The following is a 20,711-nucleotide window of genomic DNA, read 5'->3' as shown; positions in this document are numbered from 1 at the left end:
TGACTGCTCCCTTCTCCGTGAACAAACTGAGGTGGAGGTGGTTGTGGTTGGGGCTGTGGTTGTGGTTGTGGTTGCCCTTCTGCTGCCATAAGATCCTGCATGCGCTCCTGGTAGTCCTTCATAAACCCCTCCATGTATGTGTCGGTGATAGGCTTCATCATTGGAGCATCCAAATCATTGGCAAAAAGGTCACAGTCGGCTTCCTCACAAAGCCAGCAAATAAGGCTTAGATGAGGTAAATCCTTCTTGTTACCTGTAGCAAAATCAGCAATATTATTGGCGATCAACTCACCAACATTAATAGGAGCACCATCCATAATAGCCGCGATCGTGTGGACTCGCACCAATGGAATCTCAGATGAACATGAGGTGCCTTCCAGTGTTTGAACCACAAATGATGCCCAAGCTTTAAAGACCGGCGTGAAGTCAGACTTCAACAGCATCCGCTTCCCTCCTTTCCAAGTAGCCCCCTCTACACATATCTGCAGTAGCAATTCTTCCCAAGCTTCATCATCCCAATTACCACAAGTTTCCCTTCTCCTCTTCACATCACATTGCTCCGGTGGAACAATCTTCAGCAAGTTATTGATCGCCTCAGGTGAGAAGTCAATGTCTTTCCCACGTACATAAGACCCATACCTTCTCCCGGAGAACCGGGCATTAGCATAAAACTCTAGGGCCAATGTCTTGTTAGCTTGCTCGAAAATCATCCCATTTAAACCATGCCAATCCCGAGCAGTTAGGGCTTGCTCAAACTCGGGATTTTTCAACAATTTTGAGAGCAGGAAGGCCCTCTCCGGAATCACTCTGTAATTCTTGATGTCTTTGAAGCGGTCACGGGCTTGTGAGTTTAAAAAGCGGTGGTTCACGGATGGTGGGTGTGGTTCATTGGTAGACTTAGGTTTGACCGGTTTCTTTCTAGGGTTATCGGTTTTGGATTTCTTGGTGGCTTTTTGGGTGGATGCTTGACCTTTGTTACGTGTTTCGACCATGATTATGGTTAGGGTTTGGATTGAAGGTTAGGTTTTGTGGAAAAGTGAATACTAGGGTTATGGTTAATATGAAGATGATGGAGATGGGTTGTTTGTTGATGATGATGAAGGTTTATGGTGATGGTTTGGTGATTGGAAGATGAAAAGATGAAGATTTTTGGTAGAAAAGGATTAGAAAATCGTAGGTTAGGGTTCTGGGAAAATTTTGGCAGAGTTTTGTTACTTTTGGAAGTGGATGGAATGAAAATCGTGTTGGGTTTATTTATAGGCTGGGAAAATCGTGTCACGTTTGGCCAAAAACGTGTCACGATTGGGTTTTGTAACGGTCAAAATTTGAAAAACCACCAAAATCGTGTTACGTTTGGGCAAAACGTGTCACGATTTTTCATTCTTGAAAAATTTCTTGCCCAGAAATCGTGTCACGTTTTGGCCAACGTGTCACGATTTCCCATTGTCGAATTGCACCAGTTTGAGACTTAGAAAAAATTTCATGTGCCAAAATTCGTGTCACGATTTCAGTATCGTGACACGTTTTTCCAAATGTCGAATGGGCACCTTTTTAGACTTAGAAAAATTTCTGAGAGGAGCTTCAGAGGGAGGCAAATCGTGTCACGTTTTTCCCAAAACGTGTCACGATTTGCACAGTATTGGAAAACAAAAATTTTCTTCCTCTGTTCATTTCAGCAAAAAAATCTTTTTGTATTTTTGAATATTTGAAAGCAATAAAAAGAAATAAGAAATACTACCTGAAATCTAAATGTGGGTTGCCTCCCACCAAGCGCTTCTTTACCGTCACTAGCTTGACTCATGACGACCCCTAAGGATCATTCAAAATAAGTCCCACCCTTGCCTTCAGTAGGTCGCCACCCAGATATGGCTTAACTCTTTGCCCATTTACCTTGAAACTTCGGTCACCTTCAGGTGTCATCAACTCGACAGCTCCATGAGGTGACACACTTTTCACCAAGAACGGTCCAGACCACTTTGACTTGAGCTTTCCAGGAAACAGTTTCAACCTGGACTTATACAACAAAACTAATTGCCCACAGTTAATATCCCTAGACACTAAGTTTTTGTCATGATACCTTTTAGTCCTGGCTTTATAAATGAGCGCATTTTCATATGCTCTAAGCCTCATCTCCTCCAGTTCATTAAGTTTCAAGAGTCTTTTCTTACCAGCGGCTTCTTGATCAAAGTTTAAGGTCTTAATGGCCCAGTATGCCTTATGTTCTAGCTCAACTGGTAGATGACGTGCCTTTCCATAGACTAACTGATAGGGTGAGAGCCCGAGGTGAGTCTTAAAGGCAGTCCTATATGCCCATAGTGCGTCATCTAATTTTTTTGACCAATCCTTCCTATTTGACGCAACTGTTTTCTCTAAGATTTGTTTCAGCTGACGGTTTGAAACCTCTGCTTGACCACTTGTTTGTGGGTGGTAGGGAGTTGCAACTTTGTGCCTTATGTTATACTTTTTGAGCAAATTTTCAAGAAAATTATTGCAAAAGTGCTTCCCCCCATCACTGATCAAGACTCTAGGTGTTCCAAACCTAGTGAAAATGTTTTTATGCAGGAAGTTAACAACTGTCTTAGCATCATTAGCAACACATGGTATCACTTCAACCCATTTAGTGACATAATCAACACAGACAAGAGTATGAAGAAAAGAGTAAGAGGAAGGGAAAGGTCCCATAAAGTCGATGCCCCAACAATCAAATGGTTCAACTTCGATGATTCCTGATAGGGGCATCTCATTCCTCTTAGAGATGTTACCTGTCCTTTGGCATTTGTCACAATGTGCAACAAAGTCGTGGCAATCTTTGAAAAGGGTGGGCCACCAGAATCCACTTTGCAAAATTTTTGCCGCGGTTCTTTCTCCACTATGGTGGCCCCCATAAGCTGAGCTATGGCAGTGCCACATGATACTATGAGCTTCCTTACCTGCAACACAACGTCTTATCAAACCGTCAGTTCCTACCTTAAACAGATACGGGTCATCCCACAAGTAGTGGTTTGCATCCTTGAAGAATTTTTTTCTCTGAGGATAGGTCATATCATCAGGAACTATGTTACCGGCCTTAAAGTTCGCAATGTCAGCAAACCAAGGCCTTTCTCCAATAGCAAATAGTTGTTCATCAGGAAATTCTGCCTTGATGGCCTTCTCTTTGTTTGTCACCTCATCATTTTCCAGCCTTGATAGATGATCAGCTACTACGTTCTCTACTCCTTTCTTGTCACGAATCTCAAGATCGAATTCTTGTAGCAAAAGGATCCACCTCAACAGCCGAGGCTTTGAATCCCCTTTGGTCAAGAGATATTTAAGAGCTGCATGATCTGTAAAAACAATGACTTTGGAGCCTATTAGATAAGAACGAAACTTTTCCAATGCAAAAATTACCGCAAGCAACTCTTTTTCAGTTGTGGAATAGTTAATTTGATTCTCATTTAAAACCTTGCTTGCATAGTAAATTGCATGGAAAAACTTGTTCTTGCGTTGGCCTAGAACTGCACCAACAGCATAATCACTTGCATCACACATAAGTTCAAATGGTAAATCCCAATCGGGTGCAATGATTATTGGTGCAGTTACCAACTTGTTTTTAATCAAAGAAAAAGCATTCAAACATTCATCATCAAAATTAAATTCAGTTTCTTTGACCAAGAGGTTACAGAGGGGCTTGGAAATTTTTGAAAAATCTTTTATAAAACGCCGATAGAAACCAGCATGCCCCAAGAAACTTCTTATTCCCTTAACATTAACGGGTGGAGGGAGCTTCTCTATAACCTCTATTTTAGCTTGGTCCACCTCTATGCCCTTCGCACTTATTTTATGCCCCAAAACTATACCTTCGGTCACCATAAAGTGACATTTTTCCCAGTTTAAAACAAGGTTAGTTTCGGTGCATCGTTTAAGGACAGCATCTAGGTGAAATAAGCATTGATCAAAAGACTTACCAAACACAGAAAAGTCGTCCATAAATACCTCAATATTCTTCTCTATCATGTCAGAGAAGATGGAGAGCATACACCTTTGAAAGGTCGCCGGCGCATTACACAGCCCAAAGGGCATCCTCCTATAAGCAAATATACCAAATGGACAAGTGAAGGCTGTCTTCTCTTGATCTTCTGGAGCTACCGCAATCTGATTGTACCCCGAATACCCATCCAAAAAGCAATAAAAGGCTTGGCCAGCCAACCTCTCAATCATTTTGTCCATGAATGGTAAAGGGAAATGATCCTTCCTTGTTGCGGTGTTCAACCTCCGGTAGTCTATACACATTCTCCAACCAGTAACTGTACGGGTGGGTATTAATTCATTTTTTTCATTAGCCACCACCGTCATTCCACCTTTCTTTGGTACCACGTGGACTGGACTTACCCATGAGCTATCAGAGATGGGGTAAATCATTCCTGCTTCCAGTAACTTTAGCACCTCTTTCTTCACCACCTCCTTCATTGTTGGGTTGAGCCTTCTTTGAGGTTGAACAACGGGTTTGTATTCAGCCTCCATGTGTATTTTGTGCATGCAATAAGCTGGACTAATACCCTTCAAATCAGAAATATTCCACCCCAAAGCTCCTTGATTGTCCCTCAACACCCTCATCAATTTTTCTTCTTCTAAAGGTGTCAAAGTGTTGCTTATGATTGCTGGCTTAGAGGCGTCTTTAGTGAGAAAAACATACTTCAAGTGAGAAGGTAGTTCTTTTAATTCTGGATTTTTCTCTCCTTCTCTACTCACAGTAGATGCCACGGTGTAGTCTTTACCAATTAATTCTTCCATTTTTACCGGGCCTAACTCTTGCTTGCTTGCCTCAAGTTGCTTGACACAATCACTCACCTCAAAATCTTCATCATGCTCACAACTCTCTATAGAATTTACAATTGCTCTTTCAAGAGGTTGTGGTGGTTGAGGTTCACGAGAGTTGTCTTCTACTATTTCTTCAACAACATCAATCCGGTAACACTTGGGGTTTTCCTCTCGGTGTTTCATTGCTTCAAAGATATTGAACACCACTTGTTCATTATGGAACCTCAACATTAGCTCTCCCATCTCAACATCAATCAAAGCACGACCAGTTGCAAGGAAAGGTCTTCCTAAAATGAGTGGCATATCTTCATCTTCAGCCATGTCTAAGATCACAAAGTCTGCTGGAAACACAAGATCATTAACTTTGACTAGCACATCTTCAAGTATGCCAACAGGATAAGATATTGACCGATCAGCTAAAGTAATGGTCATTCTCGTTGGTTTTGGCTCCCCACACTTGAGCTTCTTCATCATTGAAAGAGGCATCAAGTTGATACTTGCTCCTAGATCACATAAAGCTTTTCCAATGTCTACCGGTCCAATGGAACAAGGGATAGTAAAAGCACCAGGATCTTTCAGCTTAGGTGGTAGCTTCTTTTGAAGAATGGCGCTACAATTCTCGGAAAGAGAAATATTTTCATCATCTTTAGGCTTTCTTCTTCCCGATAGCAAATCTTTCATGAACTTGGCATACAAAGGCATTTGATCAAGAGCTTCACTGAAAGGAATATTCACTTGAAGTTGTGAGACAAGTTGCATGAACTTCTTGAATTGTCCTTCCTCCTTCTTTTTCTTCTTCTCAAGATGAGGGTAAGGAAGCTTCACATATGATGGAATAATTTGTGGCTTGTCTCCATCTTTCAATATTTGACTCTTTGACTTCCTCAAGATTGAGTCTTCATCTATCAATTTCTCACTTTTATCTCCCTCTATTTTTTTCTTCTTTTCATTTTCAACTACTCCATCTTCAATTTCTTTTTCAACTTCACCATCTTTTTCCACCTCCACCACTACTTCATCAACTTTCTTTGGAGCTTTTGGAACTAACGGTGTCAAAACCTTTTTGCTCCTCAATTCAATAGCATTGCAAGACTCATTCTTAGGGTTCTGTTTAGTATTACCTGAGAATCCGCCTTTGTTTTGTTCAGCCAACTGCTTAGCTAATTGCCCAAGTTGAGTTTCTAGCATCTTCCTGGAGGCTTCGTTGTTCTTTGTTTCAGCTTCTTGACTCTTCTTCATCTCCTCAAAGTTGCCTTGAGTCATCTTCATAAAGTTCATCATAGTTTCCTCGAGAGCTGATGGCTTTCTTTGTTGTTGTTGTGGAGGAGTAAGCATTTGAGAGTTCAAAGCATTGTTATTTGAGTAACTGAGATTTGGATGCTTGTTGATACCTGAGTTGTAGTATTGATTTTGCCTTTGATAACCTCCCATGAAATTAGCTTCCTCACTTGATCCCTCTGGAACACATTCACCATTGGGGTGTTCTTCACCGCATAAGTCACATTTGATTGCAGCCACCTGTTGTTGCTTATGAGCCAAAGTAAACCCTTGAACCTCCTTAGTAAGAGCCTCTATTTGTTTGTTCATAGCTGCTTGGTTAGCAAGGATAGCAGTTTGCTCACTTACCCCAAACACTCCTCTTTCTTTCTTCTTAGCTTGATCACGATACTCATTGCCAGCCATGTTTTCAATTAGAGCTTGAACTTCATGATCAGTTTTACTTTTGAGACTACCTCCCGTGGAAGCATCTAAGAACATTCTAGTGTTTGGTGTCACCCCCTCAGTGAAGATTTAGAGGTATTGTTTCTCGGTGAACTCATGATTAGGGCATCTCTTTAGAAGCAAATTGAATCGCTCCCAAGCATCATACAATGATTCACCTTCTCCTTGCTTGAAGTTAGAGATCTCCATCTTCTTTTCCTAATATTTAGACATAGAGAAATATTTCTCCAAGAACTTCAGCTCTAACTCTTCCCATGTTTGGACAGTCCTGTTTGGAATTGTTAGCAACCAATCTTTTGCTCTTCCCGTCAATGTGAAAGGAAATAGTCTTAGTTTCTTTTGTGCTTCAGTCACGGTGGCTGGTTGCACACAAAATTCACAAGTCTCAGCAAAGCGGCTCAAGTGTTCATGAGGACTCATAGCTTCAGTCCCATCGAATTGCTTGTCCCTCAAACCGTTGAGGACAGTTGTCTTGATGTCGAAAGCAACAGGGTTAGCTGGTTGAAAAGTGTGGGTCAGTTGACCGCGATGAGTTGCTAACCCGTAGTCTCCTAGCTTAGGTCTCGGTGGTACAACTCCTTCCATAGTTGCAGAGTTAGGAGAAGCAGATGTTTCAGATTCAGTGGAGAGTGGCTCCGGTATTTGTTCTTGAACACCCGGTGGAACGGAATGAGCTAACCTTTGCGACCGGACAGTTTTCCGGAGTGCTCTAGCAGTCCTTTCAATTTCTGGATCGAATTCGAGATCGTCGGCGCTCACCTTACCTCGCATAAACAGCAAAATACCTTAGTAGCACTGCACAATGCAAAGTAATCAAATGAATATGAAAACAAAAAAAAATAAAAACAGAAAATTAAATTGCAGAAATCCTAAATTATAACGTAATTGCCTTGTTGAAATAAATCAACAGTCCCCGGCAACGGCGCCAAAAACTTGATAGAAGTTTGGCAAGTGCACCAAATACTATCGAAGTAGTAAAATATCGATCCCACGAGGACTATTTTTAATCTCAATAATTCAACTACGTTGTATTTTAGGATGTATAAAGGTTATTTTGATTTTCCACTAGGCAGTAAATTGGTTTGATTGCATAAAAGTAATTGCTAAAAATAAATTGGTTTTCAAGAATAAGAGAGAGATGAGTTTAGGTCTTTCGAATCATCTATGTTCCCCTAATTGTTATGTTGCACCTATTCGTATGAATGATCTTCTAATCCCACGATAGTTAACAAAATAGTCCTAATCAATCCCTTGAGTTAGGACCCTCTTCTTAAACTACAGCCCCTAATCCCTTAGGTGGTCTAATAATCTTTGAAGGTTTAAAGCACGTTAACCTAATATCACTAATAAATGATTATCCATTCCTAGACTAACCATGTTTATTAGAATAATTCAATAGGTCTAAGTAGAAAGCTATGGTCAGTAGTCATTCATTCTCTCAAAATCATATTTATATTTGATCAGGATATAAAAAGCATTAAGAACAATTGAATTGAATAAAGACTAGAATATCATTCACAATAAATAGAGTTTCACAACATAATATCTCAATTAGGGTTACAACGAATCATCTCAGACCAAACCTCTAATGGATTTAGCTACTCATAATAGTGTTTACAAATAACATAATCATTAGAGGTAATAAAACATACACAAAGTGGTTGGAAGATGAAGAAATCGTCCTCTTAGCCTTCCTTGCAGTTGCAAAATCGCACTTGGCTCTCTAGAATTCGTAACCCTTGTTTTTGGAATAGACTTCAGCTTAAATAGGCACAGAATATCGCCCAAATCGTGTCACGTTTTAAGTGAATCGTGACACGTTTTTACCTTCTGGAGCAAGAAACTGAATTAGGGTTTCACCAAATCGTGTCACGTTTTACCAATCGTGACACGTTTCTTCAATGTTGAAACAAGAGTTCTGATGCTTCCCAAATCGTGGCACGTTTCTATGCAATCGTGACACGTTTTCTTCTTTTGTAATCCTTCAGTTTTTCTGCTCTTTTTGCTGCATAAGTCTCATTGTGAACTCCATTTTTGTGCTAAAATACATCTAAAATTACGTAATGACAAGCTGTCATCAAAATGCTCCAGGATGGAATTATCAAACCTAGTACGAGTCCTTTTTCATCACCAGTTCTCCTTGTGCGCAAGAAGGATGGCACATGGCGCTTTTGCGTCGATTACCGTGCACTCAATACTCTCACCGTCAAAGATAGGTTTCCTATTCCCATGGTCGACGAATTGCTTGATGAGCTACACGGTGCTAACTACTTCTCCAAGATAGACCTCCGCTCCGGGTATCATCAGATTCAGATAGCTCCAGAAGACACATTCAAAACAGAGTTTCAGACGGTAGATGGCCATTTTGAGTTCCTAGTCATGCCCTTTGGCTTGTCCAATGCGTCTTCCACGTTTCAAGCAACAATGAATGACATCTTTAGGCATGCCCTTCGTAAATTTGTATTGGTTTTCTTTGACGATATACTGGTGTATAGCAAGGATTGGAATTCTCATCTGCCGCATCTTCAACATATTATGACACTGATGCAACAACATCAATTATTTGCTAAGGCTTCTAAGTGCCAGTTCGGAGTATCTACGGTTGCGTACTTGTGACACATCATTTCTAAGGATGGGGTATCTGCTGATCCAGAAAAGATACAAGCCATCCAGTCTTGGCCCCCACTGGTTTCAGTTTCAAAACTAAGAGAATTCCTCGGTCTGACAGGCTACTACCGCAGATTTGTTCATCACTACGCGGACATTGCTGCTCCCCTCACTGATCTGCTGAAACATCAGCGTTTTAGCTGGAATGACAAGGCACAAAAGGCTTTTGAAACCCTGCAACAGCGTATGACTTCTCTTCCGGTTCTAGGGATTCCTGATTTTTCGCTTCCCTTTTATGTAACTATTGATGCCTCTGGAACTGCAATAGGAGCGGTCCTTTCACAAGCTTTCCACCCATTGGCATATTTTAGTAAGAAGATGTGTCCAAGAATGCAAGCTGCATCGGCCTATGAAAGGGAAATGTACGTTATTACCTCAGCTGTCAAAAAGTGGCGTCATTACCTCATCGGACGTCACTTTCGCATCTTCACTGATCAACAAAGTCTGAAAGGATTAATTGGGCAGCATATTCAAACCCCAGCTCAGCAAAAATGGTTAACGAAGCTGTTGGGATTTGACTATGAAATTCTTTACACCCCTGGTCGCATAAACAAAGTTGCTGATGCTCTTTCACGTCGGTATGAAGCTTCTGAACCGGTTTATCATGGGGTATCCTTCTGCCAACCCTTACTTTTACAGCAACTACAGGACTTCTATGTTTCCCATGAGGTAGGGAAACTACTTCTCAGTAAGTTTGACGGCGATCGGAAACAACACCGTCACTTTTCCATTCAGCAGGGTCTTCTTTACTTTAAAGGACGTCTTTTCATTCCGTTGGAGACAGAACTGCGCACTAATATTATCAGGGAACATCACTCCTCTCCTGCTGGAGGACATTCTAGCACCACTGGCACTCTTGCTATTATCACTGCTTCCTTTGTTTGGCCAAACTTGGCTAAAGATGTTCAAAGCTTTATCCGGGAATGCCTCACTTGTCAGCAGAACAAATACTCCACTCAAAAGCCTTTCCGTCTATTCCCTCCCTTGCCTATACCTCGAAATGTTTGGGAAGACATTAGCATGGATTTTATCACCCACTTACCGTTAGTTAAAGGGAAATCGACGGTATGGGTCATTGTGGACAGGCTCTCCAAGTACAGCCACTTTATTGCTCTTCCGGCTCAGGTATCAGCAGCATCCATGGCCACCATTTTCCTTGCTGAAATCTATCGTTTACATGGCATGCCTCGTACTATTGTAAGTGATAGAGATCGCCTCTTTATTAGCAAATTTTGGAGTGAACTATTCCGGTTACATGGTACCACTCTGGCATATAGTAGTTCGTAACGGATGGGCAAACCGAGGTCACCAACCGAATCCTGGAAGCCTTCTTACGCTGCTTTGTGACTGATTCTCCCCAATTGTGGGTATTCTACTTACCTCTCGCCGAGTACTAGTACAACACCACATACCAATCCGCCATAAGGATGACGCCATTCGAAGCCCTCTATGGTAGACCATCTCCTACTATCCGCTCCTACATGGTTGGCTCAACTGCAGTAGCTTCCCTTGATGACCTCTTGGTGCACAAGAAACAGGTCCTTGAGAGAGTAAAGGACAATCTCTGCCAAGCGCAACTGCGTATGCGTTCTCTAGCCAACACGCATCGCCTTGACCTCACTTTTCAAGTAGGTGACTGGGTGTGGCTGAAATTGCAACCGTATCGTCAAGTTTCAGTTGGAGGAAAGGGATCCCCCAAGCTTGCTAAACGTTTCCATGGCCCTTTTAAGATTCAGCGTATCATCAACAAGGTCGCCTATGAGCTGCTTCTTCCACCTTCAGCAAGGATCCATCATGTCTTCCATGTATCTAAGCTCAAGCCCTTCCATGGGACTCCTCCAGCTCAAGTGGTGGAAATTGAGCCCTCTGTTACCGGTACTTTGGTGGAACAGCAACCTCAAAAATCCTAGGCTTTCAGGATGCTCAAGACTAAACATGGGGACAAACGTCAAGTTCTGATTCAGTGGGAAGGAACTTCAGCCTTGGAAGCTTCGTGGGAGGACATCGCAACAATTGAAATCCTCACTACAATCTTGGGGACAAGATTGTTCTTGAAGAGCTGGGTAATGATACAAGTACTAATGTGGTGGCAAAAGGAAAAGAGTCAAAGGAGCGGGACAGGCCAATTCGCAAAAGGGAAAGCCCAATTTGGCTAAAAGACTATGTGAGGGCCCCAGCTGGAAAAGAAAAGAAGTGAGATCACATGAGCCAGAAGATAATTACAACTATTTACAGCTTTTATTTTTATTGTAATTCTGTTGAGTAGTGTAAGGATCTGTCAACATGTGGCATGATCTTATTACAATTTGTTATTACTCATGGCTATATTAGACCAAGAAACTTGTTTAGAAAGTATCAGAAAACGGATTCGTCCAAATTTTGTTATTATTTTTCCCTCTTTCTGGAGCTACTCCAAGCTCGAATTGGAGATTCTATTTTCTTCTTGCATCGCACAACAATAACCCATCTCTTAAACTAACGTGGCTTTATTAATAAAAACAATAACTAGTAATTTTTTTCCCTCAAAAAATAACTGGTAATGTTTTTTAATTTAAAAATTCGATATCTAGCCTAGGAGGGACCAATTTTCATTAACGGATGACTCATTTAAAGAATAAAACTCTACATTGATTAGGACACAAAAGTTGGCATACGTGGTGTATAATTTGATTTTCTACTATATATAATTACTATGAAACTGTATATCGTCTTAATCTTCGATGATAAAAAAATCAAATCCTATTTTTCTATATGGAGTTAATCTTATATGACCTCCACCCGTTATTTTTCTATGCTATGCTATTGAGTTTTTATAACTTGTAAGCATCATCTTGTAAGCAAACTTTTAATCATGAAGCGTGAAGCTAAAACTCTTGTCGGGAGTTAGAAAATAGATATGTAATAAAAAATACTATATAACCTGTCACCAATTCCCGAAGAAAGAAACACATTATTTGCATGTATTATTTTTTTCATTTGAATTACATAACTCATGTTGTTTATTCCCTTAGTTCTACTTTTCGTTACACTTTTGTTTCTCCATTCATATTACCATCTTGAGATTTCTAAATATATGTACTAACTATGTTTACATTTGGAAGTTCTAATTTTTTCATGAAAATTCAAAGTACAAGAAAATCAAGAGTTTGCATAACCTACTTTGTATGCTCGTATTATGTCAAACTATCAGGGACAACATTTTCAAAACTGATGTCTATATGATCGTATTGCGTTTGCTAGAATGTGATACTCCGCAAAGAGTCAGATCTCGAGAAGTGCTTCTTTGCACCAAATAATGTCACTAACAACTTCGTCGATTCAAGTTCTTACTACTTTAATATAATTATATTACTCCAATATAATGTGGTGCATCAAATAATTTACAACTTGAGCAATTGAGTCTGAGTTTGTTCACCACAATTAGAACATTCATTATGTCGAAGGGATGGAAAGCACAAGATCGCTAAACAAACTCTGTTAGGACCAAGCTTGAAAATTGAAGTTGCAGAAAACTAGAGAACTAAAGAATGGAGACAAATATGAAGAAAAAGTGTTTATATTCTTCCTCCAAGCCTTTTATACATCAATAATCATTAAATTGAAAGTAAATCACTTGCTAAATTCCTGCTACATTAAGGGACTGTGTAAGTAATGGAACTTTGCTAAACAATCTCAACTGTTATATGGTGTTCAACCATGAAAAGATGATGCAACTACTTTGATGACTTCGATAATTTCCATAATTGAAGAATTTAAACTATACTAACAACAAGAACTATATATACATCGAAATGGACAAATGGTTATCAGTGCAAATGTTTTTTTTTTAATAAATTAATATTGGTATATATAATTTATTTTTGATTTTTGAGACTTAATAGAGACTGAACCTTAATTCTTATGACTTATACTTATTTTGTATACAGAACTGTTCTAATTATCTACTATGAGTATGACTTGCTATGGCTTCCTGTTTCCTATCAAACTTATAGTAGCTGCATTTTCTATAAATTAAAATATGCCAAATTACTCTTTAAACGTTAATAGATTGTTCGTTCCTGTCCTCAAATACAGAAAACACTCTGGCGTTTGAAAATGGACTGTTGGAATATCAGGTGGTTACATGATTGTGTGTTTGTAATGCATGGACAAGCAACACGATTTTCTGGAAAAAAAGACGACAAAATCCTCAAGAACTTTAATTATAACATAATGTTTAAATAACAAGATCAGATAACACTTCAGTAGGTATGAGATCTACATTAAGTAAGTGCCAGAGACCTTAAAAGGTCACAAATAAGCAACATCTAACTTCAAATGACATAAGATGTTGGACCAAGTGAACCTTTACTTTCTAAAGGCAACAACTAAATACTGTACATTTTAAATCCCAAAACCCCGTATGACTCACAAAAACACTAGTAAAGTTATTTTTATACATCATTATCAACAAATCAAGAATCAATAAAAAGACAAGTAAAACTCCAAACAATTATTCCTTAACATTTGCTAATATTTACCGTCTACTTTCCCTTTACATATTCATCTTTTGTGCAGTAAATAGAGAAATCTCATCAAAATTTTAGCAATGAAAAAATAGCTTTATACAATCCAAGGCTTTACCGCAAAAGAAAGATTATCCTGGAAGTTCATTATTTGCTAAAATATTCTGAGATACTAATTTATTATATTACTGATTGTGTAACCGGAAAATAAAATATAAAACTGTATCCAAATATTTCGATAATCTTTTGTATCATAAAACAGCATGAGAAAAGCAATATACATGTGTTAATGCGCTTAATACATACAAACAGGTACCAAAATGGAGGATCACGGGCTTGATTAAATTGAAATCATAAAAACAGTATCGATACTAGTTCTGAGTAGCACAGAATCTTATTTGTGAAACGTCGAAATATGATAAGAAGCGGTATTAAATTACCCTGAAACAACTCAGTGTAAGAGTTTTGCTCAAATAAATGTACTGCCTCATTGATATACTGAGCATTGTGAGAAGACTGTCACTATGATATTACATGAATGTCTTGATTCAGCATTTCTGACTCTTTCCCAGCCTGACAGCACATTCATTCCAAGATAAATTAAACAAGAAACAAAATAAGAATCAATTCCAGTATTTACAAAAAGAAGAATTTAGCAATCAACTCTCTTCTTACCTCAGCTAGTTTTTTCCTCAACGATTCTAACTGAGCATCGAGTTCTGAATCAGAAGTAGCAACATGATTGATGCCATTCCTACTTGATTCATCCTGAAAGAAAGTACACTTTCGTAAGAAAAAAATTATACAAAGGAACGACGTAGTAGATAAGAGATAAAGGGATCTACACTGTCAGTCAAAAGCTATTTTACAAGGACATTCAATCACAAATTTTCATTTGCCACATTATATTATACATTTTTAAAATATAGAAACTGTGAAAACAGTAACATAATTGTATATTTTGATGTCTTGGCAAGTTGTGATTGGTTGTCATTGTAAAATAATTACACTGACGCTACATTTCCTTTAATCGCTTTAAATAAAGGTATGTGGCCATAATGAAGGCCGCAATATCGGAGTTTTTGATGTCTCTGCAAATGCAACACAACTTTGATTGAGGCCACATTGACCAAATTTGTGAATAACAAGAAGTTAGAGCAGAACATTCAGTGTTTGGCAAATGAAAACCTCGAGGAAGAGAAAAACTGTGATGAAGAGAGTATTTTCCCTAAGCAGCGAGCTTTTGATCCAAAACTTTTGACGAAAGCAATCAACACCCTTTCACAAAATCAAGTAAATAAATAATCAATTTTCTATCATAGTAGTAGTTAATTACCCTAATTAGATTAATTTAAATTATTTTCTCATTAAGCCAATAAAAAAAATATTATTTAAGCAATTTCCTTCCATGAAAGGAGAGAAATTAAACCTGTCTAAGATGTTGGGATCTTTGGGTAGGTTCGGCAATGAGCTTGGTGGATGCTTCCCTGAAACAACAAGAAGAAACGAAAGGGGTTGGTTTGTTGCTGGAAGAAGAAATGGAAAGCTCAAAAATAACTGTAAAAGTTAATTTATATTTTCGAAGCATAAACATGATTTTACTTAAAATTGATGAAAAGTTTTAGAAGAACTAACAAGTAAATTTTGCACTGTCTAAAAATTTATTTAACCCTAAATTTGAGGGTTAAATGTTTGTTTTTTAGACAAAATTAGAAAGTCAAGAAAGCTCATGAGTTTAGTTGTTAAAATTTTCTTGTTCTATTACATTTTTGTCAGAAAAAGGTACTCCCTTTCAGGGTAATTATAACACAGTTTAATTAAGCAACTGATAAAATGAAAAATGAATTAAGTTTAAACGCTTAATCAACAAAATGGTATATAATTACACTCTAATGTTGAAAATTTTGCTATCTGGTACATGTTTGGTTATTATCATCAGGGCTGATGGAAAGAGTTTGATTCATGTCCATGGTGATGATTGATACCTGGCTGGCTAACCACTGGAATATCCAAGCTGCTTCAATCAGTTTCTGGTGTTGCTACTTCCCTTACATCGGCTATCCTTGCCTCCGTAGCCTGAATATCGCTCCATTCGCTGTCACCAACTGGCTGAATGTTGTTTACCTGGTCTGTTGCCATGTGAACTACATTCTCTGCGGGGATAGGGTTTGCTCTAGGAACACTTAGGCACGCTTTATCCACATTCTCTTCCATAGGGTCAACATGCTTTGCATCTGAGCATGACTCTCTTCTCAACTTGAGTTGCATCAATGTGTTGCCTGTTAAAAATTAAAAAAAAAAAACTATGCTATGTCAAGCTTGTTTTTCTGATACCCCACATTTCATAGCTGGTATACAAATTCAACCAAAACGAACTCAGAAGACAACCAAACCATCTGAAGTTTCCTTTTAATTCCCTAGTATTGATATATAGTACTTCCATCTTTATATTTGGATTAGGTGGGAAAAGAAAAGAAAACTAGTCAACAAATATAATTAACATGATTATTAGTATCCTACGATACATGTGTATCTTGATTCAAAAAACTGAACCCAATCCATACGAATATTAGTGTGTATCTATATTGGAAATGAATCTCATCTTGAATCCTGATTCATTGTTACTGATCCTGATTTATTATGATCAATCGTGATACACTATAATCAATCCCAATTCACTCAAATGAATCACTGTCTATACTTTTTTTGGTGTTAACCCTCCAGTTCCTAGGGGAAGGGGCCCTAGTGATCCGGAGTTCGGCCGGGAGGTAAGTAAAGTCTGGGCAAGAATTGTTCCCACCAGGAATCGAACTCGGGTTCTCCCGAATGATTCTTCCTAGTGGGAGCTCATTAATCGCTATCTATACTTAGTGTAGCCTGCCACATTTTTCGCAACTCTGTATAGCCAGCCAATTTTTTCTATCATTTGATTAAAGACTTGAATCTAGAATTATTTTGAGATTACTAGATGATAAATTAGCTTATATGTTTGCAATGTTGCTAGTTTTTACTTAAAAATGACATAATTTTATTGCCAATGTATCTTATGATTCATAAGATTCGACTCATGATTCCAAAAGTTGGTATTCCGATTCGCAATTTTGATAACCGTGATTAACAAAGCTTCAAGCAAGCGATAAAGAAAACCAAATGCTGACCTTTGAAGTTGTGCTTTTAGCATGTTAACATATGCAAGCAGTTCCTGCTTCTCTTTTGTTGCCGCTGATTCTCTGTACAGCTTCCTTTATCCTAGCATCAGCATTTGCGTCAGCAACCCTAACCTTCTCTTCCGCTCTTACTACAGTTGCTTCTAAGATCACATCATGCTCTCTAGCTTTTGCCAGTTCAGTACGCCACATATTTGCCTCCTTAATAGCAGCATCTCTCTGGTCAGTTAATTGCTCTCTTTCTTTGCTTAAGCCCGTAATTTTTTCTCCGTACTCCTTTGGCTACAACAAAAATTTAAAACAAATAGAACATGCAAGAAACTTCATAGCAAATAATACACATAGTAATAGCTACATTGTTGTCAATTGCGGAAAATAGCGGTTCATTCAAATTATGATACGCAGCAGTGCTATAGCACCGATATTTGATAACATTTTGTACTAAATAGCATATCACAAAACAATAACGATTTGTATAAATTCCGCTACGGTATAGCACTATAGCACCACTATTTAACAACATTAGCTAAGGGTGGTCATTCATCCGAAACAGTTTTTCAAGAATTGCTCAAATTTCTATCAGGCAAAAATTAAAGCATACCTTCCGTGCATACACCTCCTACTGCTTCTCAGAATCTGTTCTCAAAAAGCTCAATTTCTGCATAAACAATTATCTGTTGCTCGTCCATAGTATAAGCAGCAGATGCTGCTACCTCGACGGCTTCTGCAGTCTCAGATGATTTATCCACTATTTCTCTTATAGTTGAATCATGTGCCCGAAGGTCTCGAGCCAAATTTTGAAGCTCCTTATCCTTAAATCTTAGTGTTTCCTATAGAGTAAAACAGCATTTTCAAACTGAATCCAAAGCAATAAAGAACCATAAAGGCCCAAGATAGCATCTACAAATATACCTTGTCTAATTACAAATTTCATTTTCACTATTTATATATCATATTTGCATTTCTTCTTCGAAACCTTTGCCACTAGATTCAATGCCCCCACCTGCCCCATTATACCAAGACAGAAATTCCCTGTGAAGTTTTTCTCTTTTTTCCCTCACTTCCTAATTCTCTAAACAAGAGAACGCAAATCAGAAGTGTATAAACGTCGGAGAGCCAACCAACGATAAAAAAGGTGGACTTCTACAAACTTTAAAGTGGAATGGACAAATTGAACCGTTTATAAAATACAAACAATGTAGTAACACGGAAATACATATTTTTATTGTTCACTGCATGAAAGACACCCTTATTATGAGTCAACTACAGGATTCAACCATATTGTAACCACAGCCCTATTCAATTCAATGCATTGTATGAAAAATATTACAGTTAAATTCATAGAATCATAGTACCACACTCAACTCTTTGTCAGTGAAAAGCTATTTTACACGGACATTCAATCAGAAATTTTCAATTTGCCACATTATATTATACATTTTTAAAATAAAGAAACAGAAAAAATAGCAACATAATTATATTGTTTGATGTCTTGGCAAGTTGTGATTGGCTGTCATTGTAAAATAATTTTACACTGACCCTGTATTTTCTTTAATCACTACTTTAAATAAAGGTATGTGAGCACAATGAAGGGCACAATATTGGAGTTTTTGATGTCTCTGTGAATGCAATGCAACTTTGATTGAGGCCACATTGACCATACAGTGTTTGGCAAATGAAAACCTTGAGGAAGATAAGAACAGTGACAAAGACAGTATTTTTCACAATTAGTGAGCTTTTGATCCAAAACAATTGATGAATGCAATCAACATCCTTTAACAAAATCAAGTAAATAAATAATCAATTTTTCTATCATAGTAGTAATTAAGAGGAAGGATTACATATTAGAAGTTGAGAATCTGAGAAATAATAATCAATCAATCTAGTAGTATGAATAGCCAGCCCCCGAGGCTGAGAAAATCATGCATTTAGAAAAGGGAAGCAATAACTAACCTGCACATCGTGCTTAGTTGCTTTGGATAAAATCATTTGGTGACCAGCAAAGAAAGTGTGATTATCCCAATCATTACCTTCAGCATATAGACCCAATCCTCCAATTAAGCCATAAGTTGACAAATTGAAAATGGGGCTGAAGAAGGATAAGATAATTGGTCTGGGAGGGGCTGTCGTGAGAGTGAGAGTGAGAGTGAGAGTGAGAGAGAAAAGAGGAAAAGTAACTTACTTGATCCATGGTTATATATATTTCAACGTCATCCAATATAAAAAAAAAATATAATTTAAACTCTTTTTTTAATGACATGAACAAAAATCTTTATTATATAAAGTTGTTTAAGGATGTAATATCTATACTATATATAAAGAAAACTACCATTTTCAGCATAATTTTGGATTGGACTTTGAATACACTAAAAAAAGATTAGTAACAAACGTGAGCAAAATAAAATGTTAAAGATTAGACTTTAAATCATCTAAAAAAATATTAGTAACAAACATGAGCAAAAAATAATGTTAAAGATTGGACTTTAAATCCTTTAAAAAAAGATTAGGACTCAAAATATTTATAAAAAAAAAAATTGTTAGCACTATATTAAATATTAATTATCAATCAGTTTCCAGGAGAATAACATAATTTGTTGTTATTTGACGAGGTTGAAGGGATACTCATAACTTATATCAACAGGAATTATTAAACTCAATTGCTCAAGGAAGTATCCCGCCACATATTTTAAAGGTAAAAAAAGGTGCATCTTTGATGTTAATGCGAAACATAGACCCTGTATATGACATGTGTAATGGGACACGATTGTTATGTCGTGGTTTATTTAAGCAATAATGGAAAAAGAGCATTTTTGCCCAAATTTAAATTAAAAATAAACGTGAGTTCAGGACTTCCTTTTGTGCTTAGTAGAAAACAGTTTCCCGTTAGACTAAGTTTTGCTATTACCATAAATAAGTCACACGGGCAGACCATTTACAATGTTGGAATCTATCTTCCACGTTATGTTTTCTGCCATGGTCAATTATATGTAGCTTTATCAAGAGGAATTTCTCAAAATTCAACAAAATTTTTCATTAAAGAAGGAAAAATAGAAGGAGATGATGGAGACTTTACTATAAATGTAGTTTTTAAAGATATTCTTTTATCGTAATCATAACAATGTTTCTTTTACATAACATTTCATTTATACATTTATGTTATGTTGTTACTAATTACTATTAGAATAAACAATAAATAATCATTGTTTTATCTTAATTTTATATGCACGCAAACTAAAATATCTTGAGGTCAAAAATAATTTTGTTATATGTCTTGACAATATTTTGTTTATAAATCAATATATCAATAATTTTCATTAATATTTTAAAATTTAAAAATTTTAATCAAAATTATACAAACAAACATAATAAAATAATCACACGCGTTAGCGCAGTAGTCGTGTCCGTCTTTCCGCTAGTTTGGGATAATGAAAAAAGTAAGTATAAATATATTATCTAATTTGTTACACTTTTTTTTTTTTTAAATGATAGAAGAAAAAAATCAGACATACATATATTCATGTCGTGTTAGTTACATTTTTAATTTAAATTTATTCTTATTTATTTCTTACTGTTATTTGTATTGAGAATTGATACATTTTTGGAAAGAGAAAAGGTCACCTCAAAAGTGTTGAAAGAGTTTATTTTCTTTATATATATACGGTATATATTTTAGAACAAGAGAAATCTAAAAAATAGTTGAAAACCCCTTTGTGAATCGAATTGCTCAATTAATGAATTGAATCATATGTTAAAAATTATTTCTAGGTTCGTTTGATACATATGAATAATAAATCGAATCACCATCAAGATTTATGATCCTGATGAAGCATGATTTGAATCACAAGATTCAGAG

At 37.2% G+C, this 20,711-nt stretch overlaps 1 non-coding gene and 1 pseudogene across 2 annotated transcripts; one reads left to right on the top strand and one right to left on the bottom strand.

Annotated features, from left to right (window-relative positions):
- The first annotated feature begins 6,610 nt into the window (after window positions 1-6,610).
- Window positions 6,611-6,716, top strand: LOC146925044 (small nucleolar RNA R71). Its single transcript, XR_015013067.1, has one exon. It is a non-coding gene; the product is annotated as a small nucleolar RNA R71 (small nucleolar RNA).
- Window positions 6,717-13,924: 7,208 nt separating this feature from the next.
- LOC146925043 (uncharacterized) lies at window positions 13,925-19,009 on the bottom strand (annotated as a pseudogene). Its single transcript, XR_015010347.1, has 8 exons — window positions 18,812-19,009; window positions 17,460-17,688; window positions 16,850-17,140; window positions 15,677-15,970; window positions 15,121-15,178; window positions 14,880-14,969; window positions 14,367-14,459; window positions 13,925-14,264 (listed from the first exon to the last, which is right to left on the bottom strand). The product of XR_015010347.1 is annotated as an uncharacterized LOC146925043 (transcript).
- Window positions 19,010-20,711: the final 1,702 nt, after the last annotated feature.

This window comes from Medicago sativa, chromosome 5 (genome assembly GCF_051527215.1).
Source record: "Medicago sativa cultivar Bolivia chromosome 5, Bolivia_mono, whole genome shotgun sequence".
In the NCBI taxonomy this organism is placed as follows: domain Eukaryota; kingdom Viridiplantae; phylum Streptophyta; class Magnoliopsida; order Fabales; family Fabaceae; genus Medicago; species Medicago sativa.
The sequence above is the reverse complement of the archived record's forward strand: the minus strand, read 5'-3'. Positions and strand labels throughout refer to the sequence as shown.